The 15713-nt window shown below is 30.6% G+C and overlaps 1 non-coding gene and 1 pseudogene across 1 annotated transcript; one reads left to right on the top strand and one right to left on the bottom strand.

Moving 5' to 3' along the window:
- Positions 1 to 574: 574 nt before the first annotated feature.
- On the bottom strand, positions 575 to 11404 carry LOC125858859 (uncharacterized; annotated as a pseudogene).
- On the top strand, positions 1916 to 1988 carry TRNAR-UCU (transfer RNA arginine (anticodon UCU)). The gene has a single exon. It is a non-coding gene; the product is annotated as a tRNA-Arg (tRNA).
- Positions 11405 to 15713: the final 4309 nt, after the last annotated feature.

Below are 15713 nucleotides of genomic sequence, written 5' to 3'. Positions count from 1 at the left end.
TAAGCTATAAAGGAATTGGATCTTTGTTCATTTCAAGAGAAAAGTCTAAATCAGTTAGAGTTGAATGATGTAGTGGGCAACATTGTTGTTGCTTAGTTGAAGTCTAAATCATCTAGAGTCAGGTGGTTTAGTGGGCAATAGAGTTATTGCTTAGTTCTTTCTTTGTAGTAGAGTTGCTACATTGAGGGGGAAGGGATTTAGAGGTAAATTCCTAGGTTACAAGAGTTTGTAATCTAAATCATTGCTCCATTTGAGTGAAATGGAGTTTGGGTTGAAATCCTGTGAGTACAGGTCGTGATTTTCATCGCCCTTGAGCAAGGGAGTTTCCGTAAAATCTTTGTTCTTAATTTACTTCGAGTTATTTATTTTCCGCACTTTTATTTTAGTTACTATTCTTGCTGAGTCAAGGGACCTGGTCCGTTAACTGACAGTGGACGCATACATTCCAACAGTAGCAATCCCAAGAATATCTTGATAAAAGAAATATTTAGGAATGAAATGTGGCAATATGAGTCACTACAAATGGGTGGTACCACCGTCAGTTAGAAACATTGTTGACAAACAAGTCATTTCCTTAAGCCGAGGGTCTCTGGACAAAGCTGTTTGGAGTGCTACTAGTAGTGGCATTTTTCTCAGCATGGGAACTCTTCAGGCAAAAGAGAAACAAGTCAGACTATATCACAAAATACAAAAGGAAGGGTGTCCGTCCAAGTTTGGTCATAATCCGGAAAGGAGGTGTTACTATTGCTCCCCTCCAATCACACAATTGGAATTAAATGAGCATTTATTTTACGCATGTGACTTTGAATATACAGACAAGGTTTCCGGGACTGTTTGGTATACAAATCAGGTACTTTCGATACCCTCTGATCAGGAATTAAATGAGCATTTATTTTGAGCATGTGACTTTGAATATATAGACAAGGTTTACGGGACTGTTTGGTATTCAAATCAGGTACCGTCAGATGCTACTACAATGGTAGAGCCATAGAACTCTCTTAATTAATATGGTTGCCTCATTCATGGAAAAAATAATGCCAGCGATTATCACTTGCTGGGAGCTTTGGAGATCCAAGTGTGCATCTCGGTATGGAAGTGAAGCCCTCTCAATAAGAAGATCAGAGCTGTTTATCCGACTTTCTCTAGTAGCTAGCCATCATGCATGCGGTAGAAATTTGAAAGTGTGTAGTGAGTGGGAATACTACATAATCAAATCGAATATATATCCCATGACACATAGAATCTGCCAAAATAGTGAAATGGACTAAGCCATGCACCAACATTGAATTGCAAGGTCAATAGTGATCGATGGTAGTTGTCTAGAAGGAAACTGTGGAGTAATAAACCGAAAATTATGATGAACCAAGAAAGGTTACAGGGCTTCTTCAAATGGATAGATGGGAACTTGCCTCCTTCATGCTCAAACCAAACAGAAATCCGATATGAGGACCAGATTTACTTTTTCTCTTCATTTTTCATTTTGTTTGCAAATACTTTACTAGGGAGTGATTTACCCCTCTCTCTCAAAACGCATAAGGGGACTAGAGATAATGTTAAGTCTCCGTTTTCATTTGCTGCTTATATCAATAAAATTTCGTCCTGCTGATTTAAAAAAATAATTAAAAAAAGTTCTATAAGGGGTTTGAAAGTTAAAGTTATGTTTGGACATGAAAATCTATTAAAAAAAATTGAGTGAAAGCTTTAAAAAAATCTAAAATCTAGTTTTCAAACTTCAATTATATATTCTAAATTTGGATTTTAAATAATAGGTTAATTCAATAAAAAAAGGCACTTATGTAAAATAATTTTCAAATATTTTTACAATTTTTGAAAATATATGTATGAACAAAGGAATACAATGATTACGGGTACATCATAAATCACATAAAATAAACAGTGAAACAATAGCGAAGTAGCGCCCATGGCCTAATGGATAAGGCGTCTGACTTCTAATCAGGCGATTGTGGGTTCGAGTCCCACTGGGCGTGTCTCTTTTGTATTAATTAGACAAATTGCATTTTACACTCCTCTAAAATCGAACTAAATTTTTAATTTTAAAAATACTACCTCACTCATCTTTTTATTCAGTCATAAATGGTTTTGGACCCGATTTGAATAAAAGAAGGATTGGATTTTTTTAGTTAGATGGGGTCTAGAGTAGGGTTGTTCAAAATCGAATCGAAATTGATAATTCGAACCAAAAAAAAGATATTAGTTTATCAGTAATGGGTTATTGGTTTAGCGGTTCAGATAACGATTTTAATTTTTTTTGTTATTGGATTATCAATTCTTAACGGTTTGAGGTTTTTTCTCAATGGGTTAACCGATAACCAGATAGTAAATTAAATAATTATATTTATACCATTTTGTATATAAAGTCCTTGACTCAGAGTTTAGTTTCCTATTTTTATTTTTGGCTATCTCAAAATCTTGGTTATTCTACAATGTAAAAATGTTTGCTTTTGAGCAAGATGCAACTTGTGAACTCGTGTACATGATTCATTCGATTTGTCACCTTGTTTCTAAGTGATTTTCATTAATTTATTTTTGTGTCAAATCTTAACGGTTAAACCGATAACCGAACCAATAACGATCAATAACCGATAAACCAATAACCGATAACCCAATATCTTAATGGTTCTATAACGGTTTAACATCTCTACAAACCGATAACCAATAAGTCAAACCGATATACTTCAAAACCGAACCGACCGATACACCCCTAGTCTAGAGTGGTCAAAGAATTTGTAAGATAATTTTCTAAAGTCACGGGTTATTTTTTAAGTAAAAAATTATGTTTACGAATTGATTTATTTATTTTACTTTATTAGCAAAAAGGGTAATTATGCACCATTTGTTAGATGATGAGAGTATATGTTGGTATACATATCACAACTATAATAAATTACAGTTGAAAATACAATGAACAAAAATGAATAAATATTCATTTAGGCTAAGGCGCGGATATCTCGCTCTCTTTAAGAAAATTCAAGTCCATTGTGGCATAATCTACATCAATCCAACAATATATCTCTTGACTTGTCCCCTTCAGGGTACAACTGCCCTACAACTCACAACTCCGAAGTACTTGAAGAGTTCAAAGCTCCACAAAAAAACTCATTTCTTAAACATATAATTACTCTCTTTTATATAATGCATATAGTTGAAGACTTGAAATATTTTCTTTGACTCAACTCTCTCTTTCACTACTACACACTATAATGTTTTTCACACTTACCATATTTCTTCCCCTACCCAACACAAAGGAAGTTGCATCATTATTTATAAGTGAAAAAGTATTCCATGTAATCAATAGGTAGAATGAAGGGTAGTAATATGGATAGTTGACTCTGATAGATGTTACATAAATTTTAAAAAAACCAATGGTCATATGGGTTACAACAAAGTAATGGTCGTGAGATACAAAAACTAATGATCATATAAGTTACAAGAATTAATAGTCATCTTGTACCACAATTTTTACTCACTAACATATGCACTTAATCTTTTATTTTAATAATAAAATGCATATACATCAATATATGTATATTTATTAGACGACAAAAGTATATACACACCACTTTTTTAATAAGAAAAATTGTATAAAATGATAAACTATAAATTCAAATTAAATGCTATAACCAGAGTATGTTTGATTTAATTGTAACCCGTAGCAAACTGTTGCCATTCACCTCTTTCCCTGAAATTCTCGCTCGCCACTCTCATTTCTCTCTGGCTCCCTCACCTCTTTCCTTGAAATTCTCGCTCGCCACTCTCAGTTCTCGCTGGCTCCCTCGCCTCTCTCACTTTTATACAAACACAAATGAATAAAACGTGTTTGTGTATGTATAAAGTGAGAGAAAATTGTATATATACATATCTTTTCGTTCGCCTCTCTCCCCCAGAGAATCTCGCTCGCCACTCTCCCAGATCTCACTCACCTCTCAATTTATACAAACACAAATGAATAAATTGCATTTGTGTTTGTATAAAACGAGAGAAAATTGTATAAACAAATACAAATACACGATTTGGCTATTTTTGCGATTTTTTTTAGTAAAATCAAACCCAAACCAAATAGTATCAATTTTCAAATTTTAAAATCAAACATAACAAACCAAATCAAATGTTGGATTTTTAATCGATTTGGTTCAAATTACGATTTGATTTGATATGAACAACCCCTGTAATGATTATGGCTTGCTAATAGTTTCTATATGCCACGATCCAAAAATTCCGGACCATGATATCACCCTATCTCAAATTTACTTGAGTAGGCANAACCGATATACTTCAAAACCGAACCGACCGATACACCCCTAGTCTAGAGTGGTCAAAGAATTTGTAAGATAATTTTCTAAAGTCACGGGTTATTTTTTAAGTAAAAAATTATGTTTACGAATTGATTTATTTATTTTACTTTATTAGCAAAAAGGGTAATTATGCACCATTTGTTAGATGACGAGAGTATATGTTGGTATACATACCACAACTATAATAAATTACAGTTGAAAATACAATGAACAAAAATGAATAAATATTCATTTAGGCTAAGGCGCGGATATCTCGCTCCCTTTAAGAAAATTCAAGTCCATTGTGGCATAATCTACATCAATCCAACAATATATCTCTTGACTTGTCCCCTTCAGGGTACAACTGCCCTACAACGCCCTACAACTCACAACTCCGAAGTACTTGAAGAGTTCAAAGCTCCACAAAAAAACTCATTTCTTAAACATATAATTACTCTCTTTTATATAGTGTATATAGTTGAAGACTCGAAATATTTTCTTTGTCTCAACTCTCTCTTTCACTACTACACACTATAATATTTTGGGAAAATTATCAAAACAACAATATTTTAACCTTTAGTGGAACTCCTTAGCAACATTTTAACTATTTATTAAAAATGACAATATTTTAGATTGTTAAAAGGATGAGTTATGTATTTATTTTATTTTGATTAATTTGTAAGAATACAAAGACTTAATAATAAAATAGAGAAAAACTTTGAACATAAAACATCAAATAAGGATAAAACGATTTTATAACTTATTCAGTTACGTTTTAAAAAGCAGGGATGTTGCTACTATTTCTGTGGAGCGTTTTTTTGCTCTTTCATTGTTAATAATTCCAAAAAAATAATTTGCAAAAATAGTTGTCTTCCTAATCATTCAATTGATAATATTCCTAGCTTCTTCGAATCGAATTCGACATATTCTTAAAGTGGATGTTTTCGAATTTCACGACTATAATTTCGTCAGTTCCATTGAATAGCAAAATTTTTGACATCAGGTATTTTTTTATTGTTGTTTATTTTGAATCGGTGAAATCTTTGTATGGTTTAAAATTTTTATTGAAATTTCGACGTCAGTTTCATTGAAATCAAGAAAAATTACATCAACACGCTGAGGAACAATCATATGTTTTGTATCCAATATATGATGCATAAGGCTTGAAAGTGCTTGATTCTTTTTTAGTTTCATAATTGTTTTCTTTTTAATTGAAGGCATACAATCTTTTTTTGTATCCCATTATGTTTAATGTAAATATTAACCATATGAAATTGTATATTTTTTTAGTTTTGAAGTTGTTGTTAATGTATGCATACAACTTTATAAAGGTTAAAAATCATAAATAAATTAAGAATTGTATACTAATATTTGTTGCCTTTCTGTAAATTCTGAATACAATTAAATATTGGATTTAATTAAATATAGAACATGAGTGCGTGTTCTATATTTTATTTTTTGAAGCTATTGATGTTTGAGCGCACATTATATTTATGTAATTGATTATTGGATACAATTTTTTTGTTTTAGAATACTGCAAATATGTGATTATCAAATATATATTTGTTAGTGTAGTTATGGGAAGCATTAGTTTTCTAGTCATGCATTCTGGGAGGGGGAATGAGGATAATTGCTACGTTGATTACACTATAGAAGCAATTGTGATAAAAAAAAATATGCGAAATTTAGAGAATTATTAGATGTTGTTTCTAAGCAAATTTGTGTTGATTTGAGCTTCAACAGTGTGAAACTTAGGTATAAAATAGAGGGTAGTAATGCACCTTTGGAAATACACAACGACATGGGTGTGAGGGTGTATGTGTCTTTGAAGAAAGATAACAAGGAATTGGCAAAATATCCTCTATGGAAAAGATGGAGGATATATAGTTGATACACAAGCATTAATGCTTAGTGTGCCGAACAATAGCGATTACATGAATTGCGACATTATTACAAACACCAAACATAAGGTAATATTGGAAGATCAAGTTTATAAGGACAAGGGAACTTTAAAATCTGTGATGACGCAATATGCAATTGAGCATAGATTCCAATGGAGAACGGACAGATCAAGTCAAACATGGTATGTGTATTTGGGTTGGATTTCTTTTATAATTATATTTTCAATATGTTTTTTTTTACATAATATCAACATTTAATTTGTATTATACTAATTCTAATAGTATAATATTCAAACATTTATACACTTATTTGTGTGTCTGAGAAATGTGGATGGATGTTGAAGTCGTCAAGTATTAATAAATCTAGAATGTTTAGAATTAGAAAATTCGTAGATGATCACACATGTCCATTGAAAGATAACAATCTTATTGGAGGTATGATTCAACTCAAATTAGTTGATCATAAAAGGAAGTTAACGCCGAAGGATATACAACAGTGAAAACTCCTTGTCCAATTCAAATGATAACGGCTAATGGATAAAATATTATGGCGGTTAATACGTGTAAGCATAAATCGTGTTCAAATTGCTGGATACAGTTTGATCGAAAAAGGCTACATTGAAAGTATATACATGTATACAAATATAAATATCAGAGGCTTATAAAGGATAATGAATATCTATGTATTGAGTAGAAAATACAATAAAAAACTTGACTTTCCTGGGGCACAACATTTTTCGTATCACTGGCATCTGGAATGTTGATAGTCTTAACAGAGAAAAAAAGCCAAGAAACATGTAATCAAATGTTAATGGATACAACTTTATAAAGGTTAATAAATTCAAATTGCGTAAAGTACATCGTAATAATAGTCTTGTATACAGTTTGATAAAAAATGATATATATATAAATTCATATTGAACCAAATTAATAAAAGATGCAATTAACTAAAAAACTACAAGTACCTCCAAATACCCAGCTTCCAATTTGTCAAATTGAACTACCTGTACTTGATTTGATGGAGATTCAGGAAATAAAGTATATGATGATCTATACCTCTCTTCATCGTTTAAATTTAGAGGGACAATGGGATCATCAGAATGTCTGACCTGTGTTATATTACAACATAATACATTAAAAAAAATGAATAGTTGAAATACATTACATCATATTATTTGTTTATAACGAACCTCCTGCTCAGTCTATTTAGAATTAATGGCTGTCAGAACATTCTTGAAGTTATCATTGATCAATTTGCGAATGTCAACAAACTCTTATTTAACCTGAAAATAGGACATAATAATGTAGCTTAATAAAAATTGAATATGCTAAGAAGTGTTAAACTGAAAAATATGTATTAAATAGTAGATACTTCTTTTTTGAAATCTGATAACTCTTTCAACCAGACTTGCACTTCAGATCCGCTTGCTCTTGGAATGTCAGAATCCTTCGATGTTGTATTAGTTTGATCTGCATATACAGATTCAGTCTTCTTTAAAACAACCTTAGGTTTCTTCTGTATCTTTTTGGATACAAAATCCCTTTTCACCGGCAGTTTAACAACAACACGAGGTTCCAATTTTTTTTGCAACCTGTTTGGATCCATCAGTCAACTGCTTCTTTGTCCTTTTTTTAACAGGCGACAATGAAGAACCAACTTTTCCTTTTCTTTTGACCTTTACTGTTTGTGGAGGAGGTTCTTGAAAATCATCGTCAAAATCTTTACTATGACTTATTACCTCATCTGGTTCATCATATGATGAATCAGAATATTGAACTTCACCTTGATTCTCGATACCCTCTGGTGGCAATTGCAATACTGCAAGTTCCCTTTGATTGGTGATAATGTTCCTGAATTTAAACTGAACCACAAAAAATTTGTTACTATTTATAATAAAAATAATAATAAAACTATACAACTTGACTTTTATTAAATATATTTCAATTAAGTACCACTGAATATGGTCTTCATTAGTTTCTTGTATCTCGGAATCTCTTCGGCCGTCTGCCAGTTGAGTAACCTCGGAATGTGGTCATTAACCTTTTGAGCAACTTGGAAGTCAATACTTGAGCTGCACTCATATAACCATACTTGAATGACAATTGGCATGCCACCGATTCTGTAAAACTGTTTTTCACTATCCATCTTCTTGCTCAAACTCTTCATCAACAAGTAGAAAGCTTTTCCCCCATGAAAATTGACTGTACATACCGCTTTCAACCAGATCAAAATGTAATCTAGGAACTTTTTTGGTAACTCTTTCACCTGAAAAAATAACTGTTTGAATGAAGAATAATATGGCAAACTTCAAGCCATCCTGATCGTTATTACCCCACACTTTTCCCTCAAAACTCTCCATTATATCTACTTTTCTGATCAACTTAACACCCTGAAAATACTGTTCCATCAACTTGTTTGGTTCTGTTGTACCAAAAATGAAATCTTTTTCTTCGCTGACACAGTTTAATCCATTAATCAAAGCGAATTCTCTTAAAGTGAAATGAAGCGTAGATTCATTGACACGCATGACAAATGCTCGACGAGAACTGCAATTGAGTTCTAAAGCCATGCAACACCTATGTATTTGTCCGCGTGCAAAACATCCATGCATTTGCATGTAATTACCAAAACAAGTGCTCTTGTGAAATACATTATATACATGCTCATGAAAATTTCTAATCAAGTCAGCTTTTATGCCATTATTAAAGACACATTGGATATGTGGAGCTTTTGTAGGTTGATTTTTGACATAAAATTCACTTGCCTACGCATGTTCAAATAAATGAATACATACTTCTATAATTACTGATATATAATTCTATTTCTAGATAACAAAATAGAATAAGAGAAACTACGTATACGACAAAGTGAAAAACATTCTGAAAACTTGAATGTTCATTCTGATTTATGAATATTAATGAGATAAAAAATTAATATGAAACCAAAAATAGAATACATAATGAACTCATACTATAAATCTAATAAATTGGAATACATAAAGTCGCTGAAAAAGTACAATATATTATACAACTATCAAATATAAGTATACAACTAGTTAGGAACAAATACATTGGCTATTAGAATATAGTTTGAGGGTGGTGTTGAGATGGAAGTTGATGTTACTGGGGTTCTTTATATTGTAAAAAGTGATGCATCACAAGTCTGTTTGGCTCTAGCAAGCCTCCAATATGATGATGAGATAGGAATTATTGGAAATTATCAGAAGAAGAATATTAGGGTCATATATGACATAAAACAATCACAAGTTGGATTTGCATAATAGACATGTAGTTTCTGAGTTTTCATCATGCATATAAGACAAAGTTATTCCTTGATATTCATCCTCTCAACAGGAAGTCAATAATGTGACTTTTTGGCAATGAAATTTTAAGAGTGATTCTTTTTCTAATATAAACAGGTCATAAAATGTTTCAATTGAACTATGTATTTTTATATTTTCCTAATAAGTAAAATCTTTATACGTCATATGATATGTTTTTACATTGTTGCCAAGACATCTTTATATTGTACAATACTAGTCCTACTGACAAAAAGATGATGAAATTCTCTTTTGTTTGATGCTTAATCATCTCGTAAATTGAAAGAATATTGTGCAGATGAGGTTAAGTCAGAATTTGGCATACCTTACAGTTTTACAAGCATATAAAAACATGCATTATGCCAACACTGGAGTGTCAACAATAAACATGCAATCACAAAATCAATAATGGACATAACAAACAAAAATAGTTTCAAAATAATTTAATACCTCTCCATCGCCATAAAGTAATACTTCATCACTTCGATCTTTTCGTTGATCATCAGGGGTTTCAGAACACAAAACTCTCCTTTTTTTTGGACGAGCTCCCTTGTGCCATTCTATCCGCAGATCCTACATTTTCGAGCAACCCTTGGGTAATACACAAATCAAATGAGGGAAATTCCCCAAAATTTTGAATATTATTTGCTATACCTCTAGTAATTTTGATTGAATCAGTCAAACAATCAGATGCTTTCCCCAAAATCTACAAGCCTAAAAGTAAATTTCGATATTATCAAATATTAAAATGTATTGAATATCAAACAAAATTCACATATATATGAATTTCTAGAATCTACAAAATCTGAAAAATTAAAATAAAATCACAAAAAAAAAATTGAAAACCATAAATATATGATGAATATTTAAACAAAATCACATAAAAATTGGAAAATTCGACTGGAAATCCATAAGGTATATAATCGATGCTTTAAACATCAAATCAAAAAAATCAAAATGGATGATGAAAATTACCTTGCCAACCGAGAAATCTGCTTGAATGAATAAAGAGATTTCGTTTAACAATAAAGAAAATTTCTTGATGAACAACAATTTAGCTCCTTCAAGAAAGCAAAGCTTGAAACGTGAAATGTGGAAGAAACGTAAAATGTGGGGGAAGAAACTTGAATGTTGATGAAAAAGGGTTAATTGTATTAGTTTTTTTTTTCCACTTTAAACGTTATTGGTATATATTTTGGTCCAATAGGACCCTTTCCATAAATAAAATTAATTTAAAATACTAAAATCTGAATACATATTATTTTATAAAAATATTGTCATTCTGCCATTTTAAATAAATATTTTGAAGTGTTGTTATTTTAACTAATTATGTTAGGTATTATGACTTAATTGATAATTTTCCCAAATATTTTTCACACTTACCATATTTCTTCTCCCACCCAACACAAAGGAAGTTGCATCATTATTTATAAGTGAAAAAGTCTTCCATGTAATCAATAGGTAGAATGAAGGGTAGTAATATGGATAGTTGACTCTGATAGATGTTACATAAATTTTAAAAAAACCAATGGTCATATGGGTTACAACAAAGTAATGGTCGTGAGATACAAAAACTAATGATCATATAAGTTACAAGAATTAATAGTCATCTTGTACCACAATTTTTACTCACTAACATATGCACTTAATCTTTTATTTTAATAATAAAATGCATATACATCAATATATATATATATATATTATACACGCACTATTTATTAGACGACAAAAGTATATACACACCACTTTTTTAACAAGAAAAATTGTATAAAATGATAAACTATTAATTCAAATTAAATGCTATAACCAGAGTATGTTTGATTTAATTGTAACCCGTAGCAAACTGTTGCCATTCGCCTCTTTCCTTGAAATTCTCGCTCGCCACTCTCATTTCTCGCTGGCTCCCTCGCCTCTCTCACTTTTATACAAACACAAATGTATAAAACGTGTTTGTGTTTGTATAAAGTGAGAGAAAATTGTATATACATATATCTTTTCGTTCGCCTCTCTCCCCCGGAGAATCTCGCTCGCCACTCTCACTCGCCTCTCAATTTATACAAACACAAATGAATAAATTGCATTTGTGTTTGTATAAAACGAGAGAAAATTGTATATACAAATACAAATACACGGTTTGGCTATTTTTGCGATTATTTTTAGTAAAACCAAACCCAAACCAAATAGTATCAATTTTCAAAATTTAAAATCAAACATAACCAAACCAAATCAAATGTTGGATTTTTAATCGATTTGATTCGAATTACGATTTGATTTGATTTGAACAACCCCAGTAATGACTATGGCTCGCTAATAGTTTCTATATGCCACGATCCAAAAATTCCGGACCATGATATCACCCTATCTCAAATTTACTTGAGTAGGCAAATCAATTCTTTAATAACCAATTAATTAAGTAGAAAATGCGAAATTTAATAAATCAAAAGAGGAAGTAAGTCTTAAACAAAATGAAAACAAAACAAAATCAACATTCCAAAATTTGGTGAAATGAGTACATGATTCAAAATGTGGGATAAAGTACTATACTCTTTGAGAATAATAATTAAGGACGATAACAAAATATAAAGATATATAGGAAGTCTGGAAATGGCAGAACAACAAAGCAATTACTTCCAAGACTTTAAATGAGCGAGAAAATCACCTATATATCACTCGTATTGTAATTAGAACCTCCACACCAAAGGTGCAAAAAAGTAAGGTTGAGTATAATGACCACGTTTATTCAGCAGCATCGTCCACTGATCATAAATGAAGTGATGACAAGAGTCGCTCTTGTACTGTCTCTATACCCTCACTAAAATTCTATGAGTAATTTTGAGTGAAAAATGAGATTTTTTTTGGTTTTGCAAATTCGTGAAATTCAACTTCAATGTATATTTTAAATTTTTTTGGTCAAATGTATTGCATAAAAAGTGAATATAATTCATGTCCAGACACCTTAAACTTGCTTTCACAACCAACCAGGACACCACGTAATTAATGAAAATGAAATGAAGGTATAAGGCTTGGAGCAGACAAAACATATGGTAGTCAGAAATCATTTTATCCGAGAAATTATATCTAAAGGAGGAGTTGTTGTGAATAAAGTGTCTCCACATGATAATCCAGAAGATATGATGACCAAGACAATCCGAACCAATAAGTTTAGGCATTGCCTAGACTTATTGGTGCGAGTTGTACTCAATAAGCCTTTTGGAGGGCTGGGAGCAAAGCAGAGAGGCGTTATTTAAATTGACGAAAGAAATTCAAGCCAAGTGGCTGATTTGTTTATTATGTCTTGAGTTTTTCCTTGTATATTCTAGGAAGCTGTAACTCCTATGAGTTTAGCAGACCCTTTGTCCTAATAGGTTAGGAAAAGGAAAATATTGTCCTTATAGCATTGGGAAAACTTTTTCCTTATAGGTTTGGGACTACTTGGGATCTATATATGGGGATATAGTTCAGAATTCTAAGGCATGGTACATGATACACAATGTAGTCCCAAAGGCTTGAAAGCATTGCAAGCTTCTTCTTTTCTTTCATAGTGGAAAACTCTCTCTACTTTTACTGGAGGAGTAGGCCTAGTTGAACTTCATTAAATCATTGTGTTATTCTTCTTCTCTATTTTCTTTTTTTGTGATTCTGTGCTAGTTAATTCACGATATTTTTGCAACACGTCTAATGCCTGAAAACATAATAGACTCACACACCTTATTAATATAATAAACAGAAAACATAAGCAAAATGTCATCATAGTTGATCTCGCAACCTCTTTCTTCATCTCCGCGGTGTTTCCACTTCCTCCAAAATACATTTAGGCTTGCTGCACAAGGTGAAACAATTTTGAAAAATAAGTTGGGTTCCTGCAATGAACTATCAGAAACTGATTCTCATTTCTGACCTAGATCTAACTGAATACAAAAAAAAATTTAAGCATTCCGCTGCATATAAGTGCAAGTCCTATGCATCCAAGTTCATTACATACTAGGTAACTTGGCCGCTCTATGCGCGGTCATAATCTTACATAATATTTGAATATAAAAGAGGTTTTAGTTCATACTTAATTAAATAGATCAAAATTTAGATTTTAGTCGATCTTATTATTCACACCGAACCAATTTCTAACAAGTAGAATATACTATTACATGAAGGAAGTAAAAGCACTTTTTCTTTTTCCGTTAAATATAAATTGATCAATGTCATATAACCAGCCTGAAGATAAACAAAACTCATTAAAAAAATTATATCGGAAAAAGAGAAGAACACAGTACATCCATAACAAAGTAAAAATAACTGTATTTATTATCGGAAAAAGAGAAGAACATAGTACATCCATAACAAAGTAAAATAACTGTATTTATGTGCCGGAATTATTATAGATTTAAAAAGTAGAATTTAAAAAATAAAATGGAAAACAAAGCTGATCATTTTGTGGAATTTACATTCCGTACATATGTATTAATTAGCTTACATATATATGTAATTTTATGGAATATGGTAGATTGAAGATAGAGAACTGATTTTTAAATTATAATTTTAAATTTTTTTCTTCATTTATACTTAAAAAGATAATGAATTACATAACATTTATAATGTAAAAAAAAAAAAAAAAAACGAAATTCAACCGGTAATAATATGATAGTTGAAATGGATTGTAAGATGTATAAAAGTAATTTGATAAATTATGGAAATTGTAATGTCTAAAAATATGATGAAGAAGGGAAATGATAATCTTGAATGTGAATCTCCATGAAACTAAATATGAATTTATATAGACATAATAGAGAAATAGCATACGACATCATAAACCTACAAATTAATGTTTGGAGGTTATGGACATTAAAATTATGAGAGTCTTGAATATTATTAAAAATTAAAATTAAAGAGGTGTAGGTCATGGGTTAAATAATAAAGAAAAAAACACTTAAATATTAAAATATATTATCATTTTATGATTAGAAGTGATGCTAACAAAGAAAAAAAATGTGAAAAGTCTTTGTTATACATTTTTTTAGCCCAATTTTCTATACTTTTTTCACTTAACAAAATGAAATTGAATTGCACTTTCTATATCTAAAAAGTAAAACTTTAATTTTCATGTAATGAAAATTTCCATCTAAAAAGTAAAACTTTAATTTTCATGTAATGAAAATCCCGGAAATTGAAGTAAACAAATATCAACGCGAATATTTTCATTCGTTTGAGCTTTGAAGAAAACAAAACAAATAAAACAAGAAAAATAATCCAATTACTTCACTTTCATTTTCCTATCTTTCTTATCGGATTAACACGCGCTGGAAAATTCACATGGCCTTTCTGTCTCTCTTTCTCCTCAATCTGGAAGTCCAAGTTCTTGCTATGTGTAAGATCAAAAGAGAGACAGAAAGGCCAAGTTTCATAGTGTAGTTTTAGTAGTACTTAATATTCTTCTTCAATGTTTGTTATTTAACTTGAAATAAGAAACATCTAGGTGCCTCTTTGATTTTTTAACTTATGTCTCAACAGTTACGTGAGAAAGACTTTAAGAATTAAGGAAAACACTATTTCAAATATGAAATAAAAAGAATAATCATGAGCAAGGATTTGATGAAATAAAAAATTATGAATTTATATAGACAAAAATGGAGGAATCGTTAAAGAAAATATAAATAGTTCTATGTGCAATAATATTTGTGAACCTTTGTTAATAGTTAGTATTATTACACACAAAGTTACAAAAACTAATTTGTATCTAAACAAAAATACAGACTTGCAATAATAAAAAATTATAAAATTCAAACTAAAGAAGTTACATGGAGAAAACATAAACAAACACATCTTCCTTAGGACCTCATCATAAGTAAATAGATAAAAATAACAATACAGAATCAATGCCCACTTTTTCGAGCTCTTGTCTGACACCCTCTTCTTTTGACAAACTAATCAATATTCAAGTATTCTTCATCTTGTCAAGTTAAAGCATGAATTTGACAATATAATAATACTACAAAGAACAATGAAACATAAAGATATAAAGAATTATCATAAGTTAGGATTTCATGAAACAAAAACTTGTGAATTTATATAGATAAAAATGGAAAGATATCATAAAGTATCTTAAATTTTATAATTTAATAGTTGGAGTTATGAATATGAAAACTTAAAAGTCATGGAATTAATAATATTATTAAGAATAGAAATTTAATAGATTTAAGTTATGAAAG

This window comes from Solanum stenotomum, chromosome 3 (assembly GCF_019186545.1).
Source record: "Solanum stenotomum isolate F172 chromosome 3, ASM1918654v1, whole genome shotgun sequence".
Taxonomy (NCBI): domain Eukaryota; kingdom Viridiplantae; phylum Streptophyta; class Magnoliopsida; order Solanales; family Solanaceae; genus Solanum; species Solanum stenotomum.
This window is presented reverse-complemented; position numbering and strand designations above follow the sequence as displayed.